This window comes from Macaca nemestrina, chromosome 14 (genome assembly GCF_043159975.1).
Source record: "Macaca nemestrina isolate mMacNem1 chromosome 14, mMacNem.hap1, whole genome shotgun sequence".
Lineage (NCBI taxonomy): Eukaryota > Metazoa > Chordata > Mammalia > Primates > Cercopithecidae > Macaca > Macaca nemestrina.
The window spans coordinates 32,963,091-32,983,601 of NC_092138.1; the positions used below are offsets into that span (position 1 = coordinate 32,963,091).

A 20,511-nucleotide genomic window follows, 5' to 3' on the forward strand; every position below is an offset into this window, starting at 1 on the left:
ATAAATTAACACTGGCTTACTGTAACCTTTCTACTTTACAAACTTTTTAATTTTTTAACTCTGACTCTCGTGATAACACAGCTTAAACACAAATACCTTGCACAGCGCTACTAAAATATTTTCTTTATATCCTTATTCCATAATCTTTTTGTATATTTAATTTTTTTTCCTTTTAAAACTTTTTTTGTTAAAAATTAAGACACAAACATACACATTAACCTAGGCCTACATAGGTTCAGGATCATCAAGACATCACTAGGCTATAATAATTTTTCAGCTCTATTATAACCTTAGGGGACCACTGTCATATATGCAGTCCATCACTGACTGAAACATCATTATGCAGTTCATGACTACATTTTATTTACTCATATGGTGATTTTTAAAAATCCCATTTACTCTACTAGAATATAAGCTCAATACTGTATTTACCTTACTCACCACTGAATCCCTACCAATTAGCATAGTTCCTGACACATGTAAACACAAAATTATATTTACTGACTGAATGGATAATTACTCACATTCACAAAGAATTTATTTCGTTATCCTTATATTTAAGAAGTATCTGCATTATTTAAAAAAAAAAAAACAAAAAACAGTGCCTTTTATCTAAGTGGGACGACAGAAGCCAAATTTGCACTACATGATGCTGCTCTCTCAACAATAACTAATTAGATCAAGAGGGAATATCTGCTCTGAGTTGGTCTACATTTTCTCTCGTGGTATTTTCGGGACTGAGACTGACACTCTGGTGTCTCTCTGCGGGTCACTTTAACTGATTAAGTAGTAGTGGTAGGTAACTATATTTGGTCATGTACATCCTTGAAAGTGCTAAAAAGTAAATCTACAAAGTGTAAAGAAGGAAGAGACATGTAGATAGAAGCAAGCATAAAAGATGGGAAGAGTATTACCTATGTTCCTAACAGCTTTACCTACGGCAAATTCCAGTTCTTCATGAAGCCAAGATGTTCTTTGTGATTTCAGGAGTTATCCCAATATCCTTCTACATTTCCATTTTCAGATAGGCTGAAATGGGTTTCTGGTAATTACAACTGGTATTTTTCTAACTAAACATATGCAGTTTATAAAAGAACATACAGAAGCAAAAACACAGCCCAGAAAGTGTGTCAAAATTGCAGAAGGGAAAAATGTTGAGTGATCTTCAAATTTTCAATAACTAGAGTCTAGTAATCAAAGGCATGATTATAAAATGTTATATTTTTAGTGAAAAGATAAACACTATCAACAAATAAGAGTATGTCAAAACTAATATACTTTAAAATGAATAAATACGTCAATAATACCTCCAGCAAAACATTTGTCATCAATGGACACTTAGTTCCAAAATTATTCAAAATACTACCTGCGAGGTGGCTGGTCCTAAGTACATTTTTAAAAGTAAAAAATTAACAATCCTTTGCATGAACTAATTGAAATAAATACTTCTTTAACCCAAAAGAAACAGGAAAAGAGAGCAAAATGTTGTGCAATATTTGGTATAAAAATGAACTTGAGAAGAGAGAAAGGATAGGAAACGATCACACCCAACTACAATTCTATTATTCAGACATACAGGGAAGGAGATGTGACAAGCAAGAAGCCTGAGCCAATAAACTCCCTAAGAATCTCCTACAAGCCAATCACCTCAAAATGTCAATCAGTTCTGGTTACTCCTGCAGCCAACTATTCCTATTAATTAAAAAAAAAAAAAATTGCTAATTGAGTAATCCGTGTTTTTGTTAGGAAGTTGAAATGGAAATGACAAAATCCTAGCAGTTTTATTTTATAGCACAATTCAAAGTATACATCATTTTCCAAGAGCAAATGAAAATGTCAAAAACATTCTTGCTGTAGATATTTAGTTGTTTTCTGCCAAATTAATGAAAGGAAAATATTGCACTTTGAATTGGTTAATTACCATGAATCCTTCTGCAAAGGGCTCCTGCTTGCAGAATTAAGCCAGCTTTAGTTGGCACACTGCCCTAATATTCATGGAGACTAGACTATAGGCTCCACTGTACTCAAGAGACATTTTAGTTTTTGGCATCATTCATCAGCTTACAAATCATCAGTCCTAACTACTATAGACATTCAACTGTCTGAAATAAACAGGGCAGAAAGCACCTGCATTTAATGGGGATGTACCACATTCTGCTTCTTTGAAATTTTAAGAGCTAGACTTAGAATACAGAATGAACAAGAATACCCTGATTTATATACCTTCTAGAAACTAGAGCTGCTTTAACAAAAATCCTCTGGTAACAAAGCTACTCCAAGGAAATCCTCTAAGGCGGCGGCAGCTTCACACAAGGGGGATCTTAGAGAAGTTATTTTTCTTCAGTACTAGGTCAGGGTTCATGGAGCTATTTCAGGTTTAGGTCTCTTAAGAGTCCGCACATAGACCTCGTTCCACCCTACTTCCTGGGATTTGAAGTTAAAAGGTGCTGATTTGCCTATTTCAAAACCTCATTAAATAACCATTGCAGTATTCAAGCCTAATCCTATCTCTCCTTTCACCCTTCTTCATGTGATTCACTTACCTGGAGAAAGTGCAAGACCTGAATGCCCTCTCTCTATGTGAGATGGCATATTAAATATATTTCCTTAAAATTGGGTAGGGAAATGCTTCTCAACTTTTTGAAAAATATATTCTACCAACTCTTCTATATTTTAGAATGGGTAGAGAAAGAATGGGTAGAGAGACAGAGATGAAAAAAACTAATTATGTATATATTTTCTTTTTCCTTTCCCTAAATAAAATGGAAAAAAGAAGATCTTGAATAAAGATAGAAACATAATGATAAACCTAAGAATACAAGCTGGCCATCTCCAAGATGTTCTCCATATGATCGTAAATAAGCATGTCAGGCTTCAGTGTGTCACTTCCTCAGAGTCTTGCATCCGGGAATGGGAAGAGTGAAGAAGCCAACGGTTGATCCTAAAAAAGGTCATTCAAAACCAACTATAATGTTCATATACTTTCACATTTAAGTATTATGGCAAATGCAAAATTAGCAAGCAGTGTTTTTTAGAACTGACAAAATAACCTGTACAAATCCTCAGTCAAAAATACTTAGATGACATTAGACTTCAGTCTTGAAGAACTTGATAGAGTAAGTCCATATCTATCTTTAAATAAATTGGAGTTAGGTCAAGAGGACAGCTGAGATGCTTAAAGGGTCTAGAAACCATGAAAAATATAGTGTAATAACAGAAAGAAGGTAGAAAAAGAGAAAGAAAGAACAGATGGGATAAAGAACAAACGGCAAGATGACAAAAGGAACCATATCAAAAATAATAGTAGTAAGTGCAAATGATCTAAACACTCCAATTAAAAATTAAAAGGCAGAGATTAATAGACTCCTATAAAAGCAAGACACAACAACATACTGCCTTTGAGAAATACACATTAAATACAGACACATATAAGTTAAAAGCAAAAGGACAGAAAAAGATATACCACACTAATACCAGTCAAAAGAAATCTAGTGGCTATAGTAGTATCAGAAAGAAAGTTGATTTCAGAACAGAACTATTATCAGGAATACAGAGAATAATTTCATAATGATAAAGTATTCAATTCATCAAGACGACATAATAATTTTAAATGATTATGCACCAAATAACAGAGCTCAAAATATATGAATCAAAAACTGACAGAAACTAAGATTTATAACATTCTGGCCATAAAACAAGTCTCAAATTTAAAATGATTCAAGCTATAACAGTATGTTATCTGCTCACAATTGAACTAAATTAGAAAACAGTAACAGAAAGGTCTCTAGAATACCCCCAAATATTTTGGAGCTAAGTATAAAACTTCTAAATAAACCAGAGGGTCAAAGAAGAAACAAAAACAGGGATTAGAAAGTATTTTAAACTGAATGAAATTTTTTAAAAAACAAAAATTGTAATAAGCCACTAAAACAGTACTTAGAGGGAAATTTATCCTACTAAATATCTATATCAGAAAATAAGAAAGGTCTTAACTTAATAGCCTCTGCTTCCACCTTGAGAAATCAGTAAAAGAGTAAATCAAGCCTCAAGAAATGAGAAGAGAGAAAGTAAGGATCATGGCCAAATTCACTGAAATAGAAAATAGAATAATAGAAAAAAAAATCAGTGAAAACGAAATCTCATTCTTTGAAATGGTCAACAAAACTGATAAACCTCTAGACAGACTGATCTGAAATTAAAAGATACAAATTAGGAATTCCACAAAGGAGAGGTGGCATCATTACAGAATCTATAGATAATATGGGAATATTTTAACAACTTTATGCCAGTAAGTTTGAGAATTTAATAACAGAAGTAATCAATTCCTTGAAAGACTCAAATTACCTAATCTCACTCAAGAAGAAACAAATAATGTAATATACCTGTATCTATTAAAGAAATTGAATTTGTAATTTAAAACCCTTCCCACAAGAAAAACTCCAGGCCCAAACTACTTCTACCAAACTAAAGAAGAAACAATACTAACAATACTAACATGTTTGCCAAACATTGCAGAGGAGAGAATACGTCCCAACCTAGGCTATGAGACCAGCGTTACTTTAATACACACGGAGATATTACAAGAAAAGGAAACCACACATCAGTATTTCTCATGTACATAAATGTAAAAATCTTAAAAGGTTGAATCTAATATTCATAAAGTATAATACATCAGAACTACATAGAGTCAGTCTCAGGATCTGAAAGTTTGTTTAGGGCTTCAGATCACCTTAAATGTAATCTACCATACTAAGACACTAAAAAAGAAAAACTTAACGATCATCTAAATAGGCACCTGAAAGTATTTAACAAATTCTAACATTCATTTCCGATAAAAACTCTCAGCAAAGTAGCAATAAAAGAATTTTTTCCACCTATTAAAAGGCATCTATTAACAACTTGCAGTTAACATCATATTTAAAGATGAAAAATTAAGTATCTCTTCTCTTTGATCGGGAACAAGACAGAAATGTCTGCTTTCATCACTTCTATTCAATACTGTGCTGGACATTCTAGCTAGTGCAATCAGCAAAATAAAAGAAATAAAAAGTATCCAGATTTTAAAGAAAGAAATAAAATTATATTCAGACAACATAATCATCTACATAGAAAGTTAGCATCTATAAAATCATTATAAGAACGAGTGAGTTTAAGAGGGTTGCAAGATACAAAACCAATATTTAAATCAATTGTATATCTACCTACTAGTTATTAAAACTTAAAAGCTGCAATTAAAAAATAAATTTATAATAGCATCCACAAATACAAAATACTTAGGAATAAATCTGACAAAAGATGTGCAAGATCTATACACTGAAAACTACAAAAAATACTTCTGAGAGAAATTAGAGGACTAAGAGGTATAACTTGTTCATGGGTTACATGACCCAATATTGTTAACATGTCAAGTCTTGCTAAATTCATTTAAAGATCTAATGCAATCCAAATCCCGAATCCCAATAGGCTTTTTCAGCAGAAATTAACAAGTTGATTCTAAAATTCATATGGAAATCCAAAGGACTTAGAATAGCAAAAACACCTTTGATAAAGAAAAAGTAAAAAGGAGAGCTACCACTACCTGATTTGAAGACTTACTGTAAGTGTGCAACAACCAAGCCAGTATGTTATTGGGTTAAAGACAAACAAACACACCAATGAAATAGAATACAGAATTTCAAAACTGATCCATATATAAACAGATAACCAATTTTCAAGAAAGATGCAAAGGCATTCAAGTAAAGAAAGAATAGTTTAACAAGTATTGTTGGAACAAATGGATATCCATATTTTCAAAAATGAACTTTGATCCACAGCTAACACCATATACAAAACTAACTAAAAATGAATTGCAGGATACAGGCTAACAACTCTGAAGTTGTTTTATATGTATACTGGGTTTGTACAACCAAGTAAATGGATGATGGAAGCCATGTTTCTCATTGTTGGAGAGAGACATTAACGATAATAAACCAAACTAAAAAGAATTACAGAGTATGAGATTAGAGTCAGAGACACCAGTATGAATGCATTTTGTTTGTATATATATACAAATAGACAGCTACAGAATTAATTTGAGAGAGAGAGAGAGAGATCCATGGGTTAGCACATTTACATGTTTCCTGGTTCTGTCTGCCAAGCAAACCTAGACATAGTGACACCCTGTGGCAACAACCAGCATATCCAGTGTCCAGGTCTTAATTTCTATATAATAAGCTCTAAAAACAAGAACCAAGGTTCCTCTGAGAAATGGATGATTCTGGAGCTGGGGCATAGAAAATAAAAGACTTGGGCATCTCGTAGTATCAAAAAATAAAATGTGCTCAACAAAAAAGATGGAGGGTAACAAGTTAAGGAGACACAGGAGCCAACCTAAGAGTTCCCAATGGCCAAAGCTGGAACGAGTAACAAAATAATGTACTATTTGAATGTAAAGTATGAAATATGAGGCCATACTGATAAATGATTGAAGAAATAAATGGGAGAGAAGAGATAAATTATTTTTATAAAGGATTTCAAATAACTTATGTAAATACCCACACCTCTAGGAGATAGAACATAATTCCCTCCTCTATAAAACCCTCCCCTCCTCGGGCATAGGCTACGTGACTTGCTCCCAAAAAACAGAATATAGAAAGAGTAAACAGAATGAACTTTACCGGCCTGGCATGGTGGCTCATGCCTGAATCCCAGCACTTTGGGTGGCCCAGGAGAGCAGATCACCTGAGGTCAGGAGTTCGAGACCAACCTGGTCAACATGGTGAAACCCCGTTTCTACTAAAAATACAAAAATTAATCAGGCGTGGTGGCACGCACCTGTAATCTCAGCTACTTGGGAGGCTGAGGCAGGAGAAACGCTTGAACCCAGGAGACAGAGGTTGCAGTGAGCTGAGATCATGCCATTGCACTCCAGCCTAGGCAACAAGAGCGAGACTCGGTCTCAAAAAAAAAAAAAAAAAAAAAAAAAAAAAAAAAAAAGAATTAACTTTACCATAGAGTAACCTGGCTAATATCACCTTAGTCAGGTAATCAAGGTTAAGCAACACCAATGATAAAGGTATGTTGTTATCATATGATGTGATGAAAAAGGCACTTCTCCCAAAAAAAAAAATCCAAACCCCTGTGTAATCAAGAAAAAAACATCGAACAAACCAAAATTTAAGGATACTCTACAAAATATCTGGTCAGTACTGCTCGAAACTGTCAAGGCCATGAAAAATAAGGGAAGACAGAAAAGTCATCAAGGATCAGAGCTAAGGAGACACAAAAACTAAACAAAATGTAGAAACCTGGAACAGAAACAGATATTGGTGGAAAAACTGATGAAATCCAAATAAAGTCTGAAATATAGCCAACAGTAATGTACCCTCTAGTTGCCTAGTTGTAACAAATATATCATGGTTATTTAAGACGTTCACAAAGGCAGAAAATGAATGGGGGTATATGCGAACCTCTGTACTACCTCTGCAACTTTTCTGCAAATCTAAAATTATTCCAAAGTAAAAAGTTTATTATAAAAATGGATTATAGACCTAAGTGTAAAAAATAAAAACATAAAGCTTCCGGAAGAAGACATAAAAATATTTTTGGCATTGATTTTGGCAAAATTTCTTAGTTATAATGCTAATAGCACAATCCATAAAAGATAAATTAGACTTAATCAAAATTAAAAATTTGTGCTCTTTGAAAGACACTGTACAGGAAGGAAAAGAAAAAGCAGGCGAGGCTCTGCAAACATAATCGTCTTACATCTATAATGTAAAGAACTCGCAAAACTCAAAATAAACAACCCGATTAAAAGAGAGCAAAAGATTTGGACAGTCACTCAAGAAGACATAAAGTGGCAAATATGCACAAATTAAGAAGGTATAAATTAATACCACAGAAAGAAACCACTACACATCCATTAGAATGGCTAACATTTTATTTTCTTCAACTTTTATGTTTAGGAGTACATGTGCAAGATGTGCAGGTTTGTTAAATAGGTAAATGTGTGTCATGATGGTTTACTGCACAGATCATCCCGTCACCTAGGTATTAAGCCCAGCATCCATTAGCTATTCTTCCTGATGCCCTGCCTCTCACCACCAACCCTCTCCAAAAGGCCCCAGTGAATGTTGTTACCCTCCATGTGTCCATGTGTTATCATCATTCAGCTCCCACCTATAAGGGAGAACACGTGGTGTTTGGTTTTCTGTTCCTGTGTTAGCTTGCTGAGGATAATGACTTCCAACTCCATCCACGTCCCTGTAAAGGACATGATCTCATTCCTTTTTATGTCTGCATAATATTCCATGGTGTATATGTACCACATTTTCTTTATCCAGTCTATCATTGATGGGCATTTGGGTTGATTCCATGGCTTTGCTATTTTGAATAGAGCTGCAATAAACATACACATGCATGTATCTTTATAAAAGAATGATTTACATTCTCTTGACTATATACCCAGTAGTGGGGTTGCTGAGTCAAATGGTATTTCTGCCTCTAAGTCTTTGAGGGATTGCCACATTGTCTTCCACAATGGTTGAACTAATTTATACTCCCAATGATGTAAAAGTATTCCTTTTTCTCTGTAACCTTGCCAGCAGCTGTTTTTTGACTTGTTAATAATAGAATGTCTAAAATTTTAAAAATTGACTACATCAACTGTTGGTAAGGATGTAGAGAAATTGCAATTCCCAACAATGCTGTTTGGAATCTAAAACACGGCAACCAGTCTGTATAACAGTTTGGGAGTTTCTTAAAAATTGAAATACATACCTACCATATCACCCAAGCAATTCTACTCCTAGGGATTTATCCAAAAGAAAGCATTTTTCCAAAATCATGTACACTAACAGTCAGAAGAGCTTTAATCATAACAATCAATAAATAGACATAATTATCTACCAACAGGTGAATATATAAACTCATTGTGGTATATCTATGTGATGAAATCAATAAAAAGGAATGAACTGCTATTATAGATGACAATATAGATGAATTTCAAAATAATTATGCTAACTGAAAGAAGTCACACAGAAAGAATGCACGCTGTATTATTTTATTATTATCAAGTTCTGGAAAATGTAAACTAATACATAGTGACAGAAAACAGAAGACAAATTGCAAGGGTAGGGAGGGACAGAGCTTGGTGGGGCAGGGAGAGTCAAGAGAAAGAGAATAGGGACACGGAAACTTCTCGGGTGACAGTATATACACTATCTTGATTGTAGTGTTAGTTTCCACAGCTATATACTACATCAGAACTTACCAAATTACACACTTTAACTATATGCTGTTTATTGTATGCCAAATATACCACAACAAAGTTGTTTTTCACAAAATCATGACTGGCAAAACTGGGAATACACTAAACCCAGAAATGATGAAGCCTCAAAAAAGGAATCCTGGCATTTGCCAAACAGCTGATGGCAGAGCAAGTAAAATGCTGATTAGATTTGGTCTGTGTGGTTTCAGGAGAGAATCAGTACCCACAGAGGAGAAATTAAAAGGAAGCTGTATCAGCTACACCAATGGAATATACTGACAATTGAAGCTGTCTGAACACAGAATGGACTGCCTTGTAAGATAAAGCTCTCTCTCAGTCACAGAAAGAGTTGAAGCAGAAACTCAAATGATCACTTTGCTAGGTGAGGGTCTAGGATAAATTTCCATGTGGGACAGGAGACAGACAGTACTTCCTGATCTGTAATGCCAGTCATCAGGAAATCAAAACAAACAGTTTGTACTTGGGGAGAAATATATTTAATCACATTCATCAAACTTTAAAGCCACCAATACCCAACATTTTGAATGATTTAAAGTACTTGGGACCCTGTGGGTTAATGAATGCGCTTGTCAATGTTCAACTGAGTTATCTTTCACGTAGGGAAAGCAATAAAGAAATCTTCAAAGATAAACATAGTTTTCTAATATGTATTTGTCTTTCTGTTTGTGTTTTTCATATAGTAAGTTATTACAAATTTATTGAGAGAAGGGAGCATTTATAATGTTTACTATGCAATTTTAAGCAGTTAAGAGTTCAATACATAATATTAATAGCCACTACTTACTGAATATTTATCATAGGCCTAGAAATTTAAGCAAAACATCTTGAACACATGAACTTAACAATACTTCAAGATAGCTATTTTTCCTATTTTACAGATGAAATATCTCAGGGTGAGTGAAGTTAAGGGGATCTGCAGGTTGAGGATCTGAAGTCAAGCCCATCTGGCTTCATAATCCAATCTTACAAAATCACTCCTAGTTCACTGAAGAAATAAGGGCCATCTGATGATCACTGCGTACAGACTCTTTCTTCATTCTCCAAATATTTCCTATATTCCCACCCAATTTATTTTTTAAAAATACAAATTTTCTCATGCTATGCATCCAACTTTGATGGCTTTTGTGCCTTATAATTCCTTAGAGGCAAAGTGTAAATTTGTAAACATGGTGGATAGATCTTCCCACCTACTTTTCCAGCATCATTTCCTGTTATTTCTCCTGTATTCTAGACATAATAAGATCTTTCAAAGTCCTTTAAAAATGCAATGCATTTGTACTTGCTGTTTTCACTTTTCTGCATGCCCTGATTTCTGGCCTTGTGAATGAACTTTTATCTTTTCAGGATCAGTTTAAATATTGTTTCCTTTGGTGAAGTCTTCTTTGACATTCCAGGCACATTTAGATGTACCTTCTTTTACATGTACACCACTCTATTCATACTGGTATTATTTATTTGTAGGTTTGTTTCCTGTAAAAACATCTCCTCAAAGACAGTTACTCATCCCTATATCTCCAGTGCCCAAGCCCAATGCCTGATATATGAGAACAGTTCAATAAATGTTGATTGACTGAATGGATAGATGATGGACAGGTGAATGTGTAAACAAACTGATACACAAACTAGTGGTTGAGATTAAGGGGTTACTGGAGGAGTATATAAAAGAAATAGTACTTACACAGGACAGAGGTATACAAGTTGCCATAATTATAATATAGAACTATACCTTATTAATTTATACTATTTCATCCTAAATGAAGTCTTCATTGAAGCAACTATTACTATCTGTCCTACTTGTGTGATCCTATTAAGAGTTTATTTAGTCAAAGGTAAATGTATTATATAATTTGATGCAAAAACTAATTCTCAAGAATGTAAAATGGTTGGAAACCAGGAGATCTGTGAAATACTCTGATTACTTGTCAAGAAGGAGAAAGCCAGAGGAATAACCTTTCTGTGACCTCCTCCCACAAACAAAACTGTTCAGAGATTTTACCATTTCAAGATGTAACCTTGTTTAGTGCAGTCCTTCTGCAGATAATGAGACTTACAAAAAAAAAAAAAAATACAACTCTCACCATTTAAAATTTCAGACTCCTTTCCCTCTCCATTCTTTATGATTTTCAATTAAAATATTTTTATGCCTGATCAATATGTTTGATTAGTTTCCTAAAATCAATCTTAATAAATTGGGGTAATGTATGATACATTTTGGTTTTAGGGGCTTCTTTTATCATCTATTCTCTCACACAGACTTAAAATGGAAATAATTTGGGTTCTTGCTGGACAATGCTGTTTTATGTTAAAATCAGGCTAAAACTAATTCTTTTTTAAAAATGCAAAATAAGATGGAACTTTAAAAAAGTCAAGAAGCTTTGAGAACAATCCTCAGCTAATGGAAAAATTATTTGAATTACATGAAAAATGTTCTAAAGCAATCTTCTGGGTGAAAACAAAGCATTACTTATTCGTTGAGGAAAATGCCTTCTCTAAAGAAGTGTTCACATGTCAGAAGCCCTTAGTCTATGAAATTAATGCCTTATACATGTAGGTTAAAAAAAATTCACACCTTGATAATTTTCTCCTAACATGCTGCCTCATTATAGCAATAACATTTTGATTTATGCTAAAAAGCATTCCTTTCTGAAGAATTAAAATGTCTTTTAAAAAACACACAGAAAAAAAAAACTGAAGTGCTCTATGAAGTACTCAGTCAATAACAGTGGACTTCACCTCAGAAGGATAAAAGAAGCAGCAATTTTAAACTCCATTAGGTATACTCATTTTTTTCTGAAACATGATAGTAACACGGAAATAATAACTGAATGATTTCAGAGCCCAGCAATGCAAAAGTTGACAAAAGAAAAATGAAAAGACAAAAATAAAAACTTTGGGCTAAGACATCCATTAAACAAAAGAAGACTATTTCTCAAAAGCTGATATAATTTTCTCAGGTTAACCAGAGAACACAGGATATACAATTTGTTTTGATTTTTTATTTTACTATTTTCATCTTTGTTCTTGCTCCTTTTATAAATATACAGGTTAACAAAAGGAGGTAACCAATTTCTTATCACATTGTCGTCTTTCAAGGGAAACATTTCAGTTCATTCAATATTTGGTTTCATTAAGCATTTTTTGTGTCTCCTGCATGAAGGGATAATAGCCTATAAAATGAAAGGACATCATGCATGAATTAAGAAAGAAGCATTCATAAGAGAATCAAAATCTAATTAGATAAACACACTTCCCTACAGGTGGATATGAATTCAAAAGTCTCTGAAATCTCATATTTAAAGGCTAGCAGTGCTTTTTTAATTATGCTAAAAGTCCCTTGTCTGCTTGATCTCTCATGAACAATTTTAATCAGGCAAGCCTAATATACTCCGTCTCACAGACAACTTAACAGAGCTTTCAACTATGAGCTAATGGGAAGACAAGGAATCACAAGCATTTTTATTAAAAGGGAAAAATGGCCAGCCTAGAGATTTGGCCAGCAATAAAGCAAGATTAAATCATGCTTTTCCCTCACTTAACCTACTTAACTTCAAGAACTACAGACATATAATTAATTTGCTCTTGAGATTTACTCTGTAAACATAAACACATGATTTTAAAAAAATTACATTCTTACAATTCACAGGGGTTTTAGTTATTTTTTTTTCCCCACTCACAAATGGACTAATATACTAACAATCCTTTTGCCAGAGTCTAAGAGTAATCTCTTAAAAACGATCCTTTCCAAAAAAGGAGAGTCAAAAATCATTCTCTACAGTTGGTAGGGATCTTGACAAAGGATCCTGTTCAAAGTTCCCTTTCGACCTTTGCATCCCCAAATCCATTTGCTACATCAGCTGTATCACCAAGAGTCCTCTGTCCATTCAGAGGCCCTCCCACAATACAGCAGTTTATTATAATCCACGTATTTTTCTTCTTTAAAAAAAAAAAATAGAGAACGGTCTCACTCTGTCACCCAGGCTAGACTGCAGTGGCACCATCACAGCTTGAATTGCAGCCTCAAATTCCTTCCTAGTCCCAAGTGATCCTCCCGCCTCAGCCTCCCAAGTAGCTAGGACTATAGATGCATTCTACCACATCTGGCCAATTCTTCAAATTTTCTGTAAGGAAAGAGTCTTGCTATGTTGCCCAGGCTGGTCTCAAACGTCTGGCCTCAAGTGATCTTTCCACCTTGACCTCTCAAAGCACTGGGTTTGCAGGTGTAAGCCACTGCACCCAGCCATAACCCACATTTTTAAACTACAATAAACTACCTAAATCTAAATGTAACAATTTTAAACTCTTTTCTTTTAACCAATTCAACCCAGAAAACTCCAAAGAAGTACTGATGGGTGACCTAGGCCCTAAAAATCTGCACCTATGCTACACCTAGTTGATTCTATTATCTTTATCCCCAAACTACTTTAAAATTAAAAATGAGGCCCTTTGAGTTTACCCCCAATTAGTTGCTGTGTGATTTGCAGCATGTTCTCAACCCCCTTTGTACCTCATTTTCTCCATCTGTCATATTGTTACTAATAATACCCTCCCTCAAAGAATAGAGGTAAGAATTAAATGATATCATATTAATACATAGAAGAGCAACACCTAGCATACTGTAGACACTTAATTTCCTTCTGTCGTGTCCAAGATCATTGTTTCCAGGCTCTTCAAGTGTGGGCCTCAACATTTCAAAATTATTTCCCCATCTCTACACTCAGTTCCATCCCTCTTGAGGATTCCCAGCTATTTTCATCCTAGAGCTCTTGGAGCTTCTCTGCCTCGCACAGTTTTTCTATGCACTGGTCATGTTTGCTTATTTATTAGAGATAGTTTCATTTACCCTTGCCTCAGTTTTTACCTGCCTGGTTATTTTCCTCATTGGTGCTGTGCTTCTTCACTAATTACAACTGTACACTATCGGTTTATTTGACACTTTTCTATTCACATTGATTTAAAAGACTATTCTTCACAGTTAAACTAAGATATGGAAAATTGGCCAGGCACAGTGCCCCACACCTGTAATCCCAGCAACTGGGGAGGCCAAGGAGCTCCTAAGCTCAGGAGTTCAAGACCAGCATGGGCAACATGGCAAGACCCTGTCTTTGCTAAAAAGGAAAAAAATTAGCAGGTGTGGAAGTGCATATCTGTAGTAGCAGTCACTCCAGAGGCTGAGGGAGGAGGATCGTTTGAGCCCAAGAGATTGAAGCTACAATTACTGAGGCTGCAGTGAGCTATTATCACACCACTGCACTCTAGCCTAGGCAACTGAGCGAGACCCTGTCTCAAGAAAAAAAAAAAAACCTACGACACAGAAAATTAAAATAGTTTAGGACAAATAGTGATCATCGTAGCCCAGGATAAAAACATTTGGTTAATTCTTTGAAAATGATTTTGGTTTTTATAGTTTATGCACTCACCTATCAGATCCTATGATTCTACTGACCTGGTTGCTTGATGGGCTGTAAAATTCAACTTGTTTATTGAAATGGTAGATGCTAAAGAGAATATTTGCCTGGCAAGGCAGAGAAAAAAATAAAATTAAAATATAAGCTTCAAAAAGGTTCATCAGTACTACTAAGATTGCAATCACACACATACAAATAAATCCCTTTAAAACCTCTAAAAATGAGATGTTTGATCTATGTGATAATACCCCAGATTAAGAAAATCTCAGTTAGATTAAGAAAATCTCAATTCTGGTGTCAGAAAGACGAAATACATAAGAGGGAATGTCTGTTTAAAACAACATAAAACATAGTTAAAATGTATTTTAACTGTGCTGAGAAGTCTTTTTTTTCTTTTTTTTAACTATTTTTTTTGTTTTTCTCTTTCCTTAACAAAAGATTCTCCCCAATCATCTGTTCAACACACAAATTTGAAATGTTTGGTGATACAAAAGAAAGTACTATTATTTCTTTTAAAAAGAACATTTTTTAAAATCTTAGATGTCTGAAGGTGGAAGAAAGTATTATTCTTTTACATAAATATGAATTACATGTCTTTCATAGACCACATGTTTGTTAATTTTCCTAATGGAGTTTAAAGTCTTTCCAATAATCCAGAGTTAATCTCAACCTGCTTCAGTTCAGATGACCACGTTTTGAAGTTTTGCCTCAAGTTTTTTGGTCAAAGACACACACACACAAAAAATCAAATCAAGTGATATCAAGTACAGAAATTTTTTTAAAGAGTAGCAGAAAAGAGTAATAAGAATTCTTAGAATTTTCCCTTAAAAATCCTAGGATCATTTCATTCAATTCACTCATGCAAATTTTACAGTCCAGTGAAATAAAATAAATTATTACAATGCCTACATTTAGTACTACCTGGGAAAATGGCTAAAACTTCCTTTTCTATTCAATATTTGGTTTTAAAAGAGCTGCAATTACAACTGGCACCCAGATCTTGGTTTCCAACACTATTTTCCAGTAAAAAGAATCAGAATTCCATGGAAAAAGAGCTGAATCTAGGAGTGAAGCAGGAAATATAAAAGGCAAATCTGGAGCATCCTGTAGTGTAGAAAAGTGAAGAAGTGCTCAAAAAAGAAAACAAAAATAAAACACAATGATGAAAGTGTGTTAAAGAGATACAGAAGCCAATTAAAAGAGCTCTCAATGGCCAAAGCTGGAACAATTTGAGCAATAAAACTGTAGTACTGGATTATAACCCAAAAATGATATAATCCATGAGCCATATTTATGTATGTAAATGATTGAGGCTGGGGATGGTGACTCACACCAGCAATCTCAGAACTTTGGGAGCCTGAAGTGGGAAGTTCGCTTGAGCCCAGGAGTTCAAGATCAGCCTAGGTAACATGGTGAAACCCCATCTCTCAAAAATTACAAATATTAGCAGGGCATGGTGGTGTGTCTGTAGTCCCAGCTACTTAGGAGGCTGAGGTAGGGGGATGGCTTGAGCCCAGGAGGTCTAGGCTGCAGTGAGCTACAATTACACCACCGCACTCTAGCCTGGGCAACAAAGAGAGCCTCAAAAAGACAATAAATAAGTTTTGACTGAAAAAATAAACAGAATGAGAGACATATCTCTTGTGTAGAAGCATTCCAAATAATTTACTTAGCCCTCATGAAAGTGGAACATAATCTTCCACTCCTTACGTGTGGGCTGCATATAGTGACTTCCTTCCAGAGTAACTTCATAGTGGAGAAACCTATTAATAATAGGGGAAACTGGGTGTAGCTTACATGGGAACTCCATTTAATATCTTTACATGCTTTCTGTAAATCTAAATTTATTCTAAAATAACAAAAATGTATTTTAAAAGTTATTTTGGTTTTTTTTTTTTAATATCTGCTACTGACTTTGGTTATCTGAAGTTTGCTACTTAGCTTACCAGTAGAAACCCTTAGTCAATTTTGGAATTGTACAATTTCAATTGTACAATTCTTTGTTACACTCTCAAATCTGCAAGTCACTCGTGCTGAAATAGAATTGGAAAAATGAGAAGCATATTTCTGCATCTAAGTTGTGCTCCACCTGCAACTGTCTACATGACTTAAATAACCAATTTTCTCATCTATGAAACAAGGCAAACCTGCTGCAAGGGCTTTCTGTTACCCCTATGGGGACGGTGGGTAACGCTGATGCCCTATCTGACACTCCCATCACTGAAAGTGTGTCATCTGCATCCTTCTCCAGCCTTCTCTAGCTTGGCCCACTCAGATGTCAATCTGGTACAAGATCTGGCTCTTTTAGTTTTCTTAAGAATTGATGTTCAAATGTCATTTTATAAAAAACCAACTACTGGCCAGGTACAGTGGCTCAAGCCTCTTATCTCAGTGCTTTGGGAGGCCAAGGCAGGAGAATTGCTTGACACTAGGAGTTCAAGTCCAGCTTGGGCAACATAGGGAGACACCAGCTCTATAAAATAATAAAAATAATAGCTGTGCCTGGTGGCACATGCTTGCTAGTCCCAGTTACCACAGAGGCTGAGGCAGGAAGATTGCTTGAGCTCAAGAGTTTGGCACTGCAGTGAACTATGATTGTGCCACTGTACTCCAGCCTGGGCAAAAAAAATAAAAATAAAAATAAATTCATGTTAACACCATATTTGGAAGAATAACCGTAATTTAGGTATAATGGTTGCTTCTGTGTGGGGGAATAGGAGGCTGGTGTGGGAAAAAGACATACTTTACACTCCATAGACACTCTGGCTATCTGAATTATTTTTTACTATGTGTATGCATTAGCTATTTAAAAACTTATTATAAAAGCAACAAGAAATCCACTATTACTCAGGGAATACTACAGGTTTCTGATTTCAACCTTTGTATCTGCTATCTGTGTATTATCTCTTTTTAATATAGTACCATAGACAGTAGTATGGCTCCAGGAGATTAGACTAAAATGATTTCAATCAAGTTCTTTTGTACCAAATCAGCTGTTTCAAAATAGCATAGCAGTCTTGGAATCAAAAGTGACTTAGGATGGAACATAGCCCTTTCTACTTACTAGTTATTTAACCTCACTAAATCCGAGCTTCTTCATCTGCAAAACAGGAATAACAGTACCCACATCCCATAAGACTGTTGGAAAGATTAAATAAAAACACATGTAAATTTCTTAGCCTAGTGACAGGCACATCTATTATGGTCATTATCAGTATAAATGGAAGTCTGCGGAGGAGATCTGATTTATCACTCTGTCATGTCTTCTACTCAGCTATGGATCCAGAAGCAACTCCCAAGTGTAAACACCCACCAAATGCAATTGACTTTCAGCAATTATTATTCCTAGTTCATTAGGGAACTAAATACTTATCAGTAACTAACTAAAATGAACAGTATTTCTTCTGCATAGAAATGCCCCAAATCCTAAGACACATGCAGAAGTCATACCTACTTAGAATTGAATAATTCCGTCTGGGCACGATGGTTCATGCCTGTAACGCTGGCAATGCCAGAACTTTGGGAGGCCAAGGAGGGTGGGTCACTTGAGGCCAGGAGTTCGAGACCAGCCTGGCCAACATGGTGAAACCCTGTTTCTACTAAAAATACAAAAATTAGCCAGGCATGGTGGCACATGCCTATAATCCCAGCTACTTGGGAGGCTGAGGCATGAGAATTACTTGAACCCAGAAGGCAGAAGTTGCAGTGAGCCAAGATGGTGCCACTGCATTCCAGCCTGAGCACCGAAGCAAGACCCTGCCTCCAAAAAAAAAAAAAAAAAAAAAAAAAAAAAAAAAAAAAAAAGTACTTCTAATGAACAATAAAGCAACAAAAAATTTAAGAACAGTGACATAAAACATGTTTAATTGTGCAGAGTGCTACTGTTGAAATTGTCTTTGGCATTATCCCAGAAGATGGCATAAATTTAGATGTTTTAAATATTTTAAATATATTTTTAAATATACCCCAGCCTTTTGCCTTAGTTCACTGTAAAAAAAGGTATGTCCACATTTAAATTGGGCATCGGTTTTTGAGACTAGTGAAAAGATACATAAATAATTTTAGTAAAAATACAGGTTGGAGTAGTACATATAAATATATTAGCTGTTTAAATGGATATGTGAGTAGATTTTGTGTGCACAAATATGTGAATAATTAATGTTACCTACACGCACTCTTTGTTATGAATTAGGAATGTCATTCCTTTCCTGCCTCAAGAAAGTAGCTAAACAGTATATTTTACCCTGATTTCTATTTTATCTTGGGTTGTAAAATAAACCATTTCAAAAACTAAAGGTATATTTCTAGTCATAGGATCTGTATTTGCATAGCTTCCCACAAAAACATACATACACACAGGCAACACTCAAAATACATGTATATCTCTATGTACTTGAATGTAACTTCAGATATGTATGTTCTACCTTACCAAAAGATAAATTGAGAATTTTTTAATACTTTCTAATTCTTTGCTTTAGATTTTGCTACAAGATTCCTTAAATTGCCTCTTACATCTGAGATAACATATAAGAGAAAGACCATGTGTAAAACTGATTTAAAATCACATCAAGCTACTTGGTTGCCACTAGAAAGCCAAAAAGCATGGACCTGCTATAAATGTTTAGGCTGCTCCAAAGCAACTGAGAAGAGATAGGGAAATCTGAAACTACAACGATAAAAATCTTAAAGAATCATCTATTCCAAGTAGTTAAGACTAGGAACCACTGAAGAAATCCCATTTTATGACTAGGCTAACCTGTCCAATAATGGCTATTATTGACTTTTTTTTCCAGACAAATCTTTCATTTTATATAATGTTTCACAGTTTATAAGCCATTCACAAATGTATCAAATCATCTAATCTCAACAAAACCTATGAGAAAAATGTGGTACAATTAAATCAGGGACACAGAAATAATGTGATTTACACAAGGCCACTAAACTATGAGTGGTAAAACTGAGATGCATACCCAAGGCTCCTGCCCCTAAATGTATCTTCATTGTCTCCCACCTCATCTTCAGAACTGAATTCCACTTTCCCTGATAGGTCCTATTTCTTGCAGCACAATGCCCCCTCGTCCACGCAACTGGAGTTCTTCCTTAGGTGTTTTAGTAAATGCTCTCTAGTCAATTCCCCACACTGTAGCCAGAAATATCTTCCCAAATTTAAATCAGATAGTCTTCTATGTAAGACCAGCAAATGTTTCTCACTATTTCTACATAAGGAATAGACTTCTTTACCAAGGTCTTTATAGGCTAAGTGGCCTCATCCCTTCCTACCATTTCAGGTTTAGAGCAGATTCTGTGCACATCAGACAGGCTGTTTTTCTTAAGCACCATGCTTACTCACCCTAGATCCTTCTCCACCTCTTTTCACCTAGTCAATGCATATTCTTTCTTACTTCAGGCAAGCCTTCCCTTCCCTTCCCTTGCCTTACTAAGTAAATCAAGTGCTCCTACTATATACTCTTTTTCATGACACTGTATACTTCTACTTCACTGAAGTTACCATAGTTGCAATTTACATTTACTCATGTAATTACTTGGTTAATGTCTGCCTTTTCCATCAGACTGTCAGTGCCATAAAGAGTAAAAAGGAGGTCAGTTTTTCTGTTTTTAGTCACTATTATATCCCCAGTGCTTGGCACAATTTTCAGCCTGCTAATAGATAACATGATTTAAAAGCTGAGCAAATATAGAACTAGGTTAATTCTTTCAGCCTTAAATATCTGAAAATAGTTATTATTCTAATAATTTCTCTACACTACACACACAAAAGTTATGTTAGAAAACCATTCTGATTCTTCGTAATTTTTTTTATAATAAAATTCAACA

The 20,511-nt window shown here is 34.8% G+C and overlaps 1 protein-coding gene across 21 annotated transcripts in view; it reads right to left on the bottom strand.

Annotated features, from left to right (window-relative positions):
• Positions 1 to 20,511, bottom strand: part of LOC105491823 (regulatory factor X3) — a 320,376-nt gene that overhangs the window by 230,994 nt on the left and 68,871 nt on the right. For 7 of the 21 annotated variants that reach the window (XM_071077745.1, XM_071077744.1, XM_071077746.1 and 4 more), the window contains one exon: positions 14,689 to 14,783. The exons of 7 other annotated variants lie outside the window; for them this stretch is intronic. The gene's annotated coding sequence lies outside the window, so the exon portion shown is untranslated. Of the gene's footprint in view, positions 1 to 14,688; positions 14,784 to 17,740; positions 18,421 to 20,511 lie in introns of those variants that run through there. 7 more of the 21 variants (XM_071077749.1, XM_071077742.1, XM_011758508.2 and 4 more) reach the window with 2 other exon arrangements.